Source organism: Syzygium oleosum, unplaced genomic scaffold, assembly GCF_021117445.2.
Source record: "Syzygium oleosum isolate NSW1041296 unplaced genomic scaffold, Sole_v2.1 Sole_v2.40, whole genome shotgun sequence".
Lineage (NCBI taxonomy): Eukaryota > Viridiplantae > Streptophyta > Magnoliopsida > Myrtales > Myrtaceae > Syzygium > Syzygium oleosum.
In genome coordinates this window covers 1259154-1275959 of record NW_026607524.1, presented here as the reverse complement: position 1 = coordinate 1275959, position 16806 = coordinate 1259154, and the positions used below count along the sequence as shown (strand labels likewise).

The following is a 16806-nucleotide window of genomic DNA, read 5'->3' as shown; positions in this document are numbered from 1 at the left end:
GGGGCCCTCATCATTTCTTCCTGCTCTCCGCCTCTTGCACTGCACGTGCGGCTCAAAATAGTATGATGCAAATGTTGTCACTTCTTCCACAATATATACATTACAAATTGAAGCTTCGACACATGCCTTATTCTTCACTTTTTTCTTCAAATGATATAAGAACCTAGTTGCAATAGAAAAAAATTTATCGGAACATAATATATAATGAAGTAATTTCAAATTTATTTTAAAAAAAACTTACCTCTCAAATGGATACATCCATCGAAATTGGACGGGACCTGCAACTTTGGTCTCATAAGGCAAGTGAACTAAGAGATGCTCCATTGAATCAAACAACGATGGAGGAAATATCCTTTCTAAGTTGCAAAGAATAATTGGAATATCTCTCTCTAGTTTCTCCATGTGTGATGCTTTCAACGCTGTTGAGCAAATATCATGCAGGAAATTACTTAACTCTGTAATGGCGCCCCAAACAAAGTTTGGTAGAAGTTCCTTGAAGGCTATTGGAATTAGTCTTTCCATAAATATGTGACAATCATGACTCTTCAGACCTGTCAACTTGCATTCATTCAAATCAACGCATCTCCCTAGATTCGAAGCATATCCATCAGGAAATCGCACCGATTTCAACAATTGACAAACGACCCGTCTCTGCTCCTTGTCCAATGTATAAACTACTTTTGGTTTTGGTCCACTGCTGCTTGCATCCACATCTAGTGTTGGCCGATCGCAAATATCCCTCATATCTTTTCTTGCGTTCAAGTTGTCTTTTGTTTTTCCAGTGACATCCATCACAGTATTTATGACATTATCGAAAACGTTTTTCTCTATGTGCATGACGTCAAGATTATGATGAATAAGATGGGCCTTCCAATATGGTAGATCCCAAAATATACTGCTTTTAGTCCACTTATGTGTACTTTCGTACGCAATAGTTGTGTCGTGAGGGTTTTCAACAACCGTTGGAAACTCCTGCACTCGCTCCCAAATTTGATCACCGGTCAACCTCAATGATGGATGTATTCTTTCGATCCTATTCTTGATGAACTCTTTTTTATTCCTTCTGAATGTATGCTTTAGCGGCAAAAATTGCCTATGACAGTCAAAATAGCTGGGCTTCTTACCGTGCTTTAATTTGAATGACTTCGATCTCTCTATACATATCGGACATCCTAAGATCCCAGCTGTACTCCATCCATATAACATTCCATAAGCTGGAAAGTCATTTATCGTCCAAAGAAGAGCAGCCTTCATTACAAATGTTTGATCGGTAGAAACGTCATACGTAGGGACGCCTTCATCCCATAGCCGTTGTAACTCTTCAATCAATGGTTGCATATAAACATCTATCAACTTTTTCGGATTTTGCGGGCCAGTCACGATCAATGTCAAAAACATATAAGGTGTCTTCATGTACATACCGGGTGGAAGATTGTACGGAGTTAAGATAACTGGCCAACATGAATAACTTTTTTCTAATTTCCCAAATGGGGCAAATCCATCAGCACACAGACCTAACCTGATGTTTCGAGGCTCTATCGCAAACTCGGGGTATGTTCTATCAAAATGTTTCCATGCCTCTGCATCTGAAGAATGACACATTAGACCCTCTTCTATTTCATGATTTGCATGCCAAGTCATGTGTTCAGCAGTGGCTTGAGACGCATAAAGCCTTTGCAACTTGGGGATTAAAGGCGAGTAAAACATTTGCTTACATGGTCTACGCTTCTGATTACGACCCTGCCTCCTTTTAATCTTGTACCTAGGTTGGCTACAGAATTTGCAAGATTCTGCATTTTCATCATCTCTCCAATATAACATACAACCCCTATTACATACATCAATCCTTACAACTGGAAGACCTAAGTTATCCACTAGCTTTTTCATATCGTAAAAGTCACTTGTCATGATGTTATCACGAGGCATTGTTTCCCGCATTACTTCAACAAAAGAGTTGAAGCAATCCACAGACACATTATGCTCTGCCTTGATATTTAACAGTCTTGCTGTCACTGATACATTCGTGTGGTTGTCATAACTTGCCCATAAAGGTTCATCTGCTGTTTTCAACACTTCCCAGAACTTATTAGATTGAAAAGTTTCATCACACACATTCTCATCAAAACCTATAACTCTTACCTATTCCAATTGTGATGCATGACTAGTTCCCACTTATTCAAGTGTAGGAGTAAAACTAGTACTTGCATGATTCGATTCTGAAACAAAATTATGACCGGCTTCATCAAACACCATCCTCTGGTATGGGTTCAATTGATCATAATAGCTACATTCTTCCCCAACTAAAAATTAGTCGTTTTTTCGATATCCGTCATCAGATATAAATGGTTCACCATGGCAAGTCCAATTATAGTAGTTCGGAGTAAACCCAAATCTACAAAGATGTTCTCTAACTTTATCAATGTCTTGAAATTTTCCATTACTGCACTTTTTACATGGACACCTTAACTTATTTCTATCCATGAACTCATATTTACTACTAGCAAAGTCCAAAAATAGTTCCAACCCGATACGAAACTCATCGGTCAGTCCTCGACGTCCAGGTAAGTTCTTATTATACATCCAACCCCTGTCTCTTTGCATTGTGTCTGTATAAAAATAAAAAAATTCTCGTAAAATATTCAAAATATCATATCTATTGTTTAACATTGTTAATTAAAACCATAAATTTCTAAAAATTAAAATTTTGTTTTTTACGAAACAATTACTTTCACATTGAAAAAAATGAAAAAATTATCATGTCAAGAAGACTTACAAAGTATTTGACTGAAATCTTTGTAGTAGAAAGAGGTCAATTTGATGAGAATTGTAATGTTCACTTGGATTGCGAGACCTTCAAATGGACACGTACCTAAAATAAAAACAAATTACTTAAGATGCTTTTTTAATTATATTTTATTTTTTTCTCTTTCTTTTTATTTTCCTTTTCTTTTTATTTTTTTTTCATTCTTCTTGGCCGGTCGCCGGTCCGGCCACCGGCGACTGGCGAGCTCGCCTGGGCAAGTTCTGGGTGAGCTCGAGCTCGCCGGTGGCGAGGCTGGCCCTCGCCGGCATTGGCGAGGGCCGAGCTCGCCATGGCCGGCGAGGGCCGAGCCCGCCATGGTCGGCGAGCTCGAGCTCGCCCAGAACTCGCCCAGATCTAGGCGAGCTGGCCCTCGCCGGTACCGGCGAGGGCCGAGCTCGCCATGGCCGGCGAGCTCGAGCTCGCCGGCCATGGCGAGGCTAGCCCACCTGGGCATCGGCGAGGTGGACCGGCGAGGGCCGATCCGCTGGACCTCGCCCCATGGCCGGCGATGTCTCCGGCGACCGGCCAAACCAGAAAGGAAGAGAAAAAAAAAATTTCAATAACACCAAAAAATACAAATCCAGTGATGAATAGAATTGGTGACGAACAGTATTCGTCACCGATTAGTAACGAAATTAGCCACGACACTTACCGGCGGAAAAGCTTTACCGAGATTGATTTGCGCGTGCGCAGATAGGTAAATCAAGAGAAACGAAAGAGAGAGGGAGAGAGAACATTGAGGGGGATATGAGGAATCAGTGGGGATGGATATCATAAAAATTATTTTTCGTGTCGAAAGTTCGTTAGCGAAATTTTTTTTTTCAACGCAAATTAGCCACGAATAACTTTTCGTCACTAATTTCGTCGGAAATTTGCGACGAAAAATTTTCGTCGCAAATTTCCGAAGAAATTAGTGACAAAAAAATTTTTGTCGCAAAATTAATCGGAAATTAGCAACGAAAAATTTTTCGTCGCATATTTCCAACGAATTTTGCTACCCAATATTTTTCGTCACTAATTTCCGACGAATTTTGTGACGAAAAATTTTTCGTCGGAAATTTCCGACGAATTTTGCTCGTCGCTAATTTCCAACGAATTTATTTTTCGTCGTAAAAGTTGTCGCTAATTTCCGACGAAAAATTTTTCGTCGCAAAATCCTAGTTTTTTTGTAGTGTTTCTAAGCTGAGGACACAACAGTTGCAAATGCTTCAAACACGCTAGTTCCGTAGAATGTGTCTCTAGAGTTGACGAAGATTTTAGACTACCAAGGAAATTTGGTGGTAATGAAGTTGCGTTACATAGACGAAAGTGCCTGGCCCTCTGAAGTTCAAGACACGTCATTTGCTTGCTTTGTCCCCCTCAGCACCAAAAGAAAAAGAAGAGCAACGACTTCAACTAAAGCCAACCAGAAGTGGAACTGCACTTCCAAACAAGTTCTATTCATTTTCTTGGAATTCCCTGTTGTATGTGTCTACAGGGTCCACCCACCACGCTATCATAATCGGAAACACGTCTAACATTATTGGGCATTCCCACCCTGCCGTGACTTAAACATCCATGGCAAAGTTATCGGGCCCAATCAGACGACTGACATTCAATGATAGAGATCAGCTTTTGGGGAGAATCTTTAACAATGAAACGGCAAATATATCTTGCACATGAATGTTTCATTCATTTGTTCACTAAATATGGAGATCAACATTCAGGGATTAGTTCAATAAATTCAACGTGTAGAGAGAGATGCTTAATCAGAGGGTGTTATAGACTACGATTTCGGACAGAAGTTTGGACATTTTAGAAGGATCATCAAGATTTGAGAAACAAACAACCAGGATTCAGTAGAGAGGGACTATTCTCTCTAGAGTTGGCTTTCGGTAACTTCTGGACGATGAGTAAAGTAGTTCTCCTCTCTTCTTTGTGAAGCTCCCAACAGCTAGACTATTTTGGAGACCAATTTTGCATACAAAATTTTGGGAATGACCGGCCATCATTCAAAAATAAAAGGACGAAGGGCTTAACCAAAATAAATCATTTCACAAAAAGGTACTAACCGGACAAAACCTTGCATTATTGGAAAAACCATAAGGTCCGAAATGAAAAAACCACCCCCATCATGCCTTCTTCGTAAAATTTGTCACTCTCGTCCATAATTGAAACCTGAATGGTAATATAAGGGGGTGAGCAAAACCATGGCTCAGTAAGTGACAATCACCACTTCTATGGGATTGAGTAATAAATGATGCAATTTTACAATAGTTATGCATTCCATCAACATCACACTTAAGCTAGTATGCAATAGCACTTATCACAAGTCATTTCAACATAATAAATGGAAGATATCAAGCTCATTACTCATGTCAAAATACTATGGCCGTGCTTCATGAGGCTTGGAAACTGCAATGACTGTAGTTAAGCCCCAAAAATCACATTTGCTTTGATTGAGTTGTGGGAAATACATCAATTGTTATTAAGCATCGGAACAGAACCGGTTTTTGAAATATACTTATGTCTCAATACGTTGGTCGACCATGAGCACTAACCCAATACCCACATATTATAATCCAACAAACAGAGCCTTATATTCAAGTAAAAGCACTTCAATTTTATACTTATTGTATGTCATTTTTTGTTAATCAATGATGTAACGTGTTAATACCATTTATATGCCCATGGAATAGTTGCTATTTTCCCTATTAACAGAAACAAATATGATCATCTTTTGTTTCGCATTAGACAACACAAATTAGTATCTAATTTCTATAAATTAATTGTGCTTTAAATGATCCTATACCAAAAGAACCAAATATTAGTACGAAATTCGTTGTCCTCGTCTGAAAACTGGAATCCATACCAAGGCATCGTTGTATCTAAACTTATATTATAACGCTATTTTCCAACAAGAGATTTAAATTGATATTTTTAATGAACTCGTTTACACTTTTCCAATCTCATGCTATATGTCCTAGCGTATCCTACTCTCCCTGTCTCGCATAACTATAATTTCCATGAATGGGATGAAGATACTCTAGCACCAGTTAATGATGCTTTCTTTCCAAGTCCTCGAGTATCTCAATTAATCAATGCAAAAACGATTAGTTCCAAAATTGATCGGTCGATGCGTTATTAGTTGAGATTTGTTGAGACACTAAAAAAAGACATCATGCGAGATAAACGGCCTTCATTCCCACGATGGTTCGCACCACACTCCCATTAATAGAAACGGGAAGAAACTCCTGTACAAACTTAGTTTATGGATGATGTCGTGCAAACACGGTATAGAGATGAGAATGTGTTTCGGCGAAGGCCAATATGAATACTTCCTGTTCGTGCCAAAGGTTATGCCGCGAGGACATACGGCTGTCATTCACACCCGTATTGGTCACCCCATTGTGACCCGGCTTGTTCAGCAATGAAAATCCCAAAATTAGCTTTGCTTCCTTTTTTCTTTTATCTCTCCTGTCTCCGCTCCCTTCTCTCTGTTGGTTCGTTACGGAACCCGACCACGCCAGGCTATAACAAGACTCGCCACAACTGTCGTCTAGAGTCGATGTTCATCGCCCCAGTCGTCCCCTCACACCAACAAGGTGGTCCTTGGCCTTTCATCGTCATCGGCTGCCCAAGGTCGGGCCACAACGAACTACGACATGGTGGAGCCAGATTATTTGTCCATGAACAGAATCATCACTGTGGTCATTATGTAGATATCGGAGCTAATTCAGAGTTTCTTGCAGGGGGAAGAGGTCTTGGAGGCAGCATAGGCTTCTACTGGCAGCAAACAGACACCGGAGCTTAATCGGCCGAGGTGAAGTAAAAGGTCAAAGCGGAAACGTGGCGTATGATTTGTAACGTTCAATATATTTTTGTAGTCTACAGTGAGTCCTTGTGTACCTGTGGGAGTTGTATCTAGCTAAATTATAGCCATTATTTTTGTACTGGCACGCGCACGTTCATCTCATGAATCAAAAGTTAGTTACCTGCTTGACTCGCCGACTCTCATGTCCCATGATGCATCTGAATGGTGTTTGTGCTATTGTATTGCCTGTATACATTGCCATTTCCATTCCTTTTGTATGCGAGTTTTCTAGTCTGTACGGTTAATAAAAAACAAGAGGTCACCAACCAGATGCTTTGCGGTGCAGACTTTCTACCGAGAACGAGTTCAGAACTACATGTGCCAAGTACTCATTCTTTGGGGAACCCAGTTGACTATTTCTGAGGTCAATGATAAGCTGCCGTTGTGATGAGCATGCACAAATTAATTCGCACTTTCACAAACAACGATTCAAACTGAAAATGGATGTCCACAAAAGCAAAAGATTTTTGGGGGTTCCATGTTTCTTGCCTCAGTTAACAGTACATCTCTTGGCTAATATAATTGCCTGCAGATCGTGTGGATATGAATGTTCAATCTAATCCAACTTCGGTACAAGAACATAAGGCTGACCGTACTGATCTCCTAACCTACCTGACGATACCAAACTCCCCTCTACCCGATCCATATTAAGTTGCAGTTGTAGTTCCAATCCTCATGTGCCGTAGAAGTGCATCAATATTTTCAATGTCTAGTCGGGGCCGATGGTTTCCTGTGGGATAGGGTCTCCAGAAACTAAACAATTCGAGCGTGGTAGCACTGTTATAGAAAGTTCAAACCTTGTATCAAGCATCGGATTGATTATGCACTAGGAAGTGGGAATGCTATAAAAAAAAATATACAATCGGAGAAAAATCTTTCTACAATGCACATCGTCTGAAAAGGCAAGCCCAAATCGCATAGTTCAGAATCCATAGTGTCGATTAAACCCCATTCAGTCGCTGAAACCTCGACCACTTCAGAACATTCCAGCTAAAACAAAAGCTACTTGACTAGTCCACTGTCGAACTCCACACGCATGAAACTTTCGTCTACTACGTCAGGATCACAGGAAATGATGACAAAATACACCGTGCCACACAACCTACACACGAGACGAGGGTGAAAATCTTGATCAGGACACAAGCCCCGTCGATCAAGGACAAATTATCATCAAAACGGCTGAACTAAAGAGAACCGATATCGAAGGAAAACAGACAGGAGAGGATCGAGAAGGTACTTGGATCGCGAATGGAGGCCTTGATGGTGTAGCCACGCTGCAAGAGGAACTTGACGAGCCACAAGGCGATGTAACCAGACACTCCAGTCATGCACTTCTTCCCGGCACTGACCGTCGCGCTCATTGGGGCAGATATACTGGCGGTGATTGGTAAAGAAATACTTGGGGCAGGTGTATTTTTGTCCTGCACTTTGGCTTGTTTGTGAACTGAGCAAACATTATGTATGTTTGGTTGTTGCAGTTGGAGATTTGAATCACTTGTTATCAGAAACAATGTCTGGAGTTACCTGCTGCTTGAGGTTTCCTGGGAAACTCAACTCTGACCTAAGGAAACTTACCGTGAACCTCATACGCTTTCCTCGTCTTCACTTCTTCATTGTGAGATTTGCTCCGCTTAGCTCTCGTGGGTCACAGCAGTACAGAGCCTTACAATGAGCTAACTCAACAAATGTGGGATGCCAAGAACATGATGTGTGCAGCAAACCCGCATCATGGGCGTTATCTCACTGCATCTACCATGTTCCGTGGAAAGATGAGCGCCAAGGAAGTGGATGAGCAGATGCTCAATGTGCAGAACAAGAACTCTTCCTACTTTGTTGAGTGGATCACTAACAATGTGAAGTTGACTGTCTGCGACATTCCGCCCACTGGCCTTAAGTTGGCGTTGACATTCATCGGCAACTCGACTTCTGTTCAGGAAATGTTCAGGAGGAAGGCTTTCTTGCATTGGTATACTGGGGAAGGAATGGATGAGATGGAGTTCACCAAGGCAGAGAGCAACATGAACAGCTTGGTCTTGGAGTAGCAGCAGTATCAGGATGCGACAGGCGATGATGAGAAGTACAAGGAGGAGGAGGAGGAGGAGGGTGATTACCAGGAGGAGATGCAGTGAGGGACATCTGATTGGTTATTGAATTCAGTTGGAGAAGTTGCTATCATGTTGTAGCAGCTATTCTTTCTAACCTCAACTACCAGTTGCTGGTTTGTAGGATGTGAAGTTAGTTGATGAGGGTGGGAAAGCTAGGGACAATATTTTAGCTTTTTCTATAACTTGCAATTTTACTACTATATGTTAGACAAGATCCTTTGAATTCCTAGTATCTTTTATAAACTGATATTGCATTCAGTAAGGCTAGATTTTGTGGCAATTTTCATTTTCTTGATTCCCTAGCAAGTTCCTGATCCTTTTCTCGCTGAATTATGGTGAATGCTTTAGTAAAGGCATGATGCTGGTCTCAAGGTGGATGTGTGAGTAGTTTCAATGGGTCGTCATTCATCAATCTTCGCATTCCTGTCAAGTTGGCTGATATGCGCTAATCTATGATTAGCTTGCATATATATATAGATGGGTATGTTGATTGTGCATAGATCACAAAAGCCGATCCTCGAGTACAAGAATGTCTCCGAATGTGTATGTATTTGTTTACGAGATGGTAAATTTCACTAACCTGCGGTCTTTTTGTACTGTTTCACAATGTATGAGGTAGCCAACATATTTTGATCATGTCACTTGATAGCGAAAGTCTCGGTTTGAAAGAATCACAGCTACATGGGACTGCCAAAATATGGTTCCTATAGGCTAAACGTCAAAACGGCTCTAAGATGCTTGAAGGCTCCGGCACCATCTTTTTCAATCCAATCATTTGAGGGGTTTCCATTCGGCACATTGGAGAGACAAATGATCCAAAATTTGTTGATTTCGTTGCCACCAAACTAAACATCCTCTATGGTTGTCTCATGGAGTGTCATCGAATTCCATGGGAATTACGGTACAGAAACAAGCATCCGTTCACTAGCTTACACTTTTATATTCATACTGAAGGTTCTGGTTACAAAAAAGTTCTCCAACACCTTGTGCTATATAAACTAGCATCCTCCAGAGAGATTCATGACCAGCAAAAGAAAAGTTGCTACAGTTTTAAGTACAAGAAGCAAGACACCAAGATCTCTCACTTGCCCTTTTCCTAAAATATATTTTGTCGGTTAATTCCTATAAATGAACACCCAAATGAACAGTAGTTATATGACCCAAAAAACATCCACAACAAGATACATTTTCCTGATAAATGTATTTTTTTATCTATTAATTTCTATAAAGAATGCCAAGTATTGGAACCAAAAGTATAGTATTCCAATCACTTAATTTATAGAAATTAACAAACCGACAAAAATACATATATAAGGCAAAGGTACCTTCTGACCAAAAAAAAAAAAGGCAAAGGTACCTTGTTGTGGATTTTTTTGGGTCAAATTGGTGTTCTTTTATAGAAATTAATAGACCGGCAAAATATATTTGATGAAAAGTCTATCCTGCTGTTTACGTTTTAGGGGTCAAATTGCCATTGTTCGTTTGGATGTTCATTAATTGCCGTAAACAAAAATTCATGCATGTTCTAAGCAAATTAATGGAAGAGAAGCAATGGGAGAGGAGTAAACTTGGCAAGGTTAGGTCCTATGCTTTTTCTTTATCTTATTATCTTTTCTCTGAAATTTCTGCCATTTTCCTTTTTATTTGTTTCTCTAATGAAGGTTTTGTTAGGATCTTTTAGAATGTTGAAAAGCCTAGTTTTATTGTGGATAATATTGAAGATGTCGGGATGGAAGATGTTGAAGATGGGACCGCCGAGGAGGATGACTGTTTTCATTCTGTTTGTGCGCTATGTGATAACGGTGGTAACCTTTTATGGTACGTGTCTTCCTCCTTCAATTTTCTTTTCTTGATATGTACTTTTTTGGTCTGTTAATTTTTAGAAATTTAGTGATTAGAATACTATTGATTCAAAATCTTTAAGGCATTCTTCATTCTAGTTCCTGTTTTTCTACAACTTCATCTCCGCGATGGAGCAATTTTGCTACACAGTGGGGATGGTAGAAGTGGCCACAAGTAGAAGAAACACATTGGAAAATCTATCAGGGAATTAGTGTTTGAAAACATATCCATACAACTAAGCTATAGAAAAACCACAATCGACATGTAATAGCACTTGAATAGAATTCTAGAAGCCTTTGGTCAAGTAAGGGGCCAAATGAATCCACGTCGAACCCAGAAAACTTGATGATTATCATATTTATAGTGTCAAATTTGCAAGTAGGGAGAAGGAGGAATGAGGGAGCTCATCTCAGTCACAAGTCAAGTGTATGTTCAAGGGATAGACGAGGCAAGTCCTGAGCTAAACGACCCAACCTTACATTCTCTCTTTAAAAATAGTGAAATTTCTTTTTCTCTCATGAAAAAGAGGGGCTTAATTAGAACTTGTTTTGAAAGACTTCCTAGTTCAAAATAACAGTTGCTGGAGTTTCTTCACGGGGTTAGCCCAAACCATGCCAGAACGTATGGTCTGGGCCACAGGCATGGCTGACTTTTACTAAATAACTAGATATTGTAGACAAGCATGAACAGTAGATGTTTCCATCCGAACCACACTTAGAAAAAACAAAACATATAGAGTTCAATATCCTGTGCAAGCTTCAAAAGATTTAGAATAAGCTTTCATAGCAACTACAAACTCAAGCAGCATTTAACGCCTTCACTTCATCATGAAAAACGGGATAAGGACACCAGAAGTGCCTTAACTTTTGTACAGCACTCACTTGAGTGCCATAACTTTCAAAAAAAGATCACTTGAGTGTCATCGGTCACTTGGCAGTCGGAAAATCCGACGTGGCTTCGCCGGAGTTGACGTTGACAATTTTTAAATATTTTTTTGATTTTTTTTATTATTGATATTTTTTTTTGCAAATTTTTTTTTCAATGCCGGCAAGGGTCACTGGCGACCCTCGCCGGCTGGGAAGGCCTCGCTCGCAGCCGTGAAAGCTCTCGGCGAGGTCATCGCGACCTTGCCGACTGCGGGCGAGTCTGCGAAGGCTCTCACCAGATCTGGCGAGGCCGCCTCACCCGCGGCCGCGAAAGCCCACGGCGAGGCCATCGCGGCCTCGCTGGCCGTGGGCGAGGCAGCAAAGGCCATCGCCAAATCTGGCGAGAGCCTTCACCGCCTCACCTGTGACCGGCGAGGCCGTGATGGCCTCACCAAGGGCTTTCGCGGCCGCGGGCGAGGCGACCTTGCCAGATCTAGCAAGAGCCTTTGCCGCCTCACCCGTGGCTGGCAAGGCCGCGATGGCCTCGTCACGGGCAAGGCGGCCTCGCCAGATCTGGCAAGAGCCCTTGCCGCCTCGCCATGGGCTTTCGCGGCCGAGGGCAAGGCCTTCCCAGCCAGCGAGGGTCACCGATGACCCTCGCCGACATTGAAAAAAAAATTTGCAATAAAAAAATATTAAAAAATTCAAAAAATATCAATAAAATAAAATAAAATAACATTAAAAAAAGCCACGTAGGATGATTTGCCGGAAGTGGCACTCAAGTGATCTTTTTTTATTGGAATTGGCACTTAAGTGAATGAAAAAAAAAGTTATGGCACTCAAGTGAACGCCGTATGAAAGTTAAAGCATTCCTAGTGTCCTTATTCCCATGAAAAACATATTAAGATGAAGCCAGACAATTAATCTTTATCCATTGTCATACATCAGCACCAGCAAACTTGTTAGAGGAGCCCAACTTCCCACATGCAAAAGAGTACGTTTATTTTCAGAAATAGTTTTGTAACATTTATGTTCTCGGGAACAATTTATTTTCAAAAATAGTTTTTTCTATTTTTATTCCTTAGACTAGTTTATGAGCAAAAGAACGCGTTTTGTAACTATACAAAATTTCTATTCTTGGAATAGAAAAAGATCATGAAAGCGTTTGGAACAACCCTAAAAAAATTTTGTGGCGTGAAATTTTTTTAATAATTTTCTAATTTTTTCGAATTTTTTCATTTTTTCCTTTCTTTTTTTCCTCCATTCTTCTTCCTCCTCTAGCCGGTTGCCAAGCCTCGGTGATCACCGGCAACTGACCAAAGACAAGGGCTGGCGAGGTTGACCTCGCCCAACCACCGGCAAGGCTGACCTCGCGTTGGTTGGGTGAGGCTTGCCTGAGACCGGCAGGGTCGACCACACTAGCCATCGTTGAGGCCCAGCAACCGACTAAAGGAGGAAGAAGAAGGAAGGAAAAAAAAGAATAAAAAAGAAAATGACCTTGTTTTAGAAATTATTCTCGAGAACAAAAAAGTAGACTTTTTGTACTCTTATTTATGTTCCAAATCTATTCCCTGGCCATTTAGGGCCTGTTTGGAGCGCAAATGATAATCATTCTATTCCAGAAATTAATTTCTGGCCATAAATAGATTTTTCTATTTCTATTCTTTGGTGAGTTTTCTGAGCAAAAATATACATTTGATAACAACACAAAATTTTTGTTTCCGAAATAGAAATTCTTTTGATAATGACGTAAAATTTCTCCTTTCTAGGTGGCCAGCGAGAGGACGGCAGGCAGCGAAAAATGGCGGCTAGCGGCGGGTGGACGGTCAGCGGGCAGCGGGAGGTAGCCAACAAGTGGTCGGCGGGCTGGCTGCAGATGATGGCGAGTGGCGATGGAGGATAGCGGGTGGTTGACGGGTGGGCGGCGCACTGTGGCGGGAGGTAGGCGGGCGGTTAATAGCGAGGGCATGTGGTGATAAGAGTTTTTATTTCTCATTTCTATTTCAGAAATAGAAAAATAGAAAATTTTAATTTCTCATTTCTGTTCTAAACCTATTTCTGAAATAAAAATTGGTTCCAAAAATAGAAAAATGAAATTGCTTTATCAAACGGATTTCTATGCCATACCTATTCCCGGGAACAAAAAAAATAGAAAAACAGAATGGTTATCACGCGCACCCTTGGTAACCATCATGTTTTTCTATTTTTCTGTTCTTTTGTTTTTCAAAATAGAAAAAGAACATAAATCCGTTTGATAACGTCAGCTAATTTGTTTATTCCCTGGAATTGAAAAGTGATCAAGGAATAGATTTGGAATAGAAATAAGAAGTAAAAAAAATCATACTTCGTTGTTCTCAGGAACAATTTTTGAAACAAGTCATTTTCATCTTTTACTTTCTTTTTTTCCTTCCTTCTTCTTCTTGCTTTAGCCGGTCGCCGAGCAAGGTCGAGGCCGATCTCACCCAGCCATCACGAGTTCGGCTTTGCCCGACTATGTCGAGGTCGACTTTGCCGGCCTTTGTCTCTGGCCCATCACTGGCCATTGTCAAGGCCCGGCAACCGGCTAAAGGAGGAAGAAGAAGGGAGGAAAAAAAGAAAAAGAATTCAAAAAATTAGAAAAATCTTAAAAAATTATTAAAAAACCAAAAAAAAATTTACGTCACAATTTTTTTAAGGTCGTACCAAACGCTTTTATGTTCTTTTTCTATTTTAAGAATAGTTTTTTTGTGCAGTTACCAGATACGTTCTTCTGCTCATAAACTCGTCTAGGAAATAGAAATTAAAAAACTATATTTCAAAATTTTTGTTCTTGGGAACAGAAATGTTACCAAACGCAGCCTTAATCTTTAAATTGCCCAAGTGGACCTATTTTCCAAAGCCCATTGTTACAAGTATTCTTAAAAATGCATTGAATCTACTCGTCCAATGCTAGCCCATATTAAAATTGCATTGGGCCTTGACATGTCATTTGGCCATTTTTCCAATAATACGTAAGATCCATTTTTCACAATGAAAATCAATGTCGTCAACATTATTTTCAAGGACAAAAATGCCATTTAATACTCTAAAGCTTCGTCGTCAACATGGAACACCTTAAGGTTGAACTGACACATGGCTGCTAGAAGCCACCTTACTAATTTTTTGACCACAAAATTCCCAAACCGGTACACCTGTGATAAAATTTACCGTCCATTAGTTTCAGTTAAATTAGATTAATAAAAATCCCAACCTGTACACTTGTGACAAACAAAGGGTAAAATCCTAAATCGGTATACCCATCAACTGTCACGTGTTGTCAAACTCAGCAAATTGACGGTAAAATTTAACGGAAACTAATAGAGGGTAAATTTGTTACAGGTGTACTGTTTGGGATTTTTTGTGGTCAAAAAATTAGTTTGTGGTAAATTTGTCACAGGCGTAATAGTTTGTGATTTTTCGTGGTATTAATCTTTGTTTCTAAAATTTAGAAGCAAATGGTCATGTGATAAAGAGGATGGTAAAAAAAATAGCTGCTAATAGGAATAAGTTATTCAGTTTTTGAATTTTGTGCAGGAATGACCTTCGTTTTATCATTATTTTAATTTTGAAATGTGCTCACATGGGTTCAAAGGTCGTTTCACAATCAACCCTTTGAGACACAGCAAGCAATTTCATCGTCATTATTATTTTCTTGGGAGTATATATTAATTATCAGCTCCCTAAGAAGACGTATGATTGTGGCCTTACTCGGCACCAAGTATCACTCACCCTGAATAAGACAGTGAATTATTTCCCATTTTTGTGTGGATTTTCTTGGATAAATGCATATATTATATTGTAAGTTCTTGGAAAAATACACGTATAAACATGCCCAAAATTAATCAGCTCCTCTCTCTCTCTCTCTCTCTCTCTCTCTCTCTCTGTGATGAAATTTTTTATATATTTTCTAATTATCCAACTGCATTATTGCCTAGACCAACCGCAATTCTTCTGTTCAAGGTCTGCATGAATGTTTGAATTGAACCTAGTTATCGCATGGGCATATAAATGTAGAGATTCCAGCAAACGAAAGGGCAGAGAAGAGAGCAAAATCTTTCTGATGAGATCGGACAATACGGACTAGAGCTATTAAGACGGATTTACAAATTTAATTAGCTCCACTTATGTTTGGGTTTTCTGGAAAATGATATGGATCTTTTCATATGGTGAACAATCAGTATATACATATACGTGTGTGTAAAGGAAGCTAGTCGGAAACCAGCGAATGTGAAGGAAGTGTGAAAATGAAGAGCATCTAATTCAATGTGTCAAGCGTACACTTTAATGGTATGTTGAAAGCCGAACTAACCCTACTTTTTCTAGGAAAGAGATATTTTTTTTTTATTTCTAGTAGTCCGCCAGCGTTTCTTGTTCTTTCTAAGATGTCATCTAATGATTGGTACTATTAAAATGAGTTATAATCTTCCTTTGTTGCATTGTGGATAGTTCAGAAATCAACAAGACCAACTTAACAGTTGAGTTATCCCTTATTTCAAACGTTCTCATTAAAATGAAAATTTTCCTCATCCAATATTTATTTAAATTCTATCTCGAAATAATCTAAATTTTCATGTATCTAGTCTGTAAGGACAAATTTTATCACTTCCATATGTTTTCTTTCACATTCATTAAAATTGCTTTGCTCGTCATTCGTTAATTGAGCAAGTCGATGCAATATTTTTCTTCCTCGACATAAAGAATTGAAACCATTAATTCGAATGGTTCCTCCTAAAATTCTAAGGCCAGATATATATTTTACATAAATGTGGGCGGGGAGTGATCGAGCTAGGAATCCGGCTTAGGGGCCGACTTTTCCAGCACAATTTTTTAGTCCAAAATTTTGATAATAGTGGTATTATGTGGTATCAACTTAATTAATTGATCAATAATGCTAAAGAGCACCAAAATATTAATGAAAATAAATTTGACCAAAATACGAAAAAATAGCAAGAACAGTATATATGAAAAATAAAATAAAAATCAAATTTAAACTAAGTAAATAAAATGAAAAATAGAGTACCATCAAAGGGATATGTTCGGTTTGTACAATGTTTTGGATGCATTTTATGTACTTTCATATTTTAAATACACTTAAAACTGAATAATATCTTGTTATGCATTAAAATAGAAACTCAAGTTTATTGGAGATTTACTACATTGTTCATACCAATTATATCCATTTAAGAGTATATTTATCTTATTAAAAAAAACTAATACAAGAAGAAATAATTTAAAAGATTTTGGTTACCTTGAATTCAATAAAAGGAAGCATTAAGCTCTATTATAATGTAGAAGAATGGCACAAAATTTAAGCATGAG

General features: G+C 39.3%; 1 pseudogene; it reads left to right on the top strand.

Annotated features, from left to right (window-relative positions):
* Positions 1 to 7904: 7904 nt before the first annotated feature.
* LOC130135969 (tubulin beta-2 chain-like) lies at positions 7905 to 9067 on the top strand (annotated as a pseudogene).
* The last annotated feature ends 7739 nt before the right edge of the window (positions 9068 to 16806 follow it).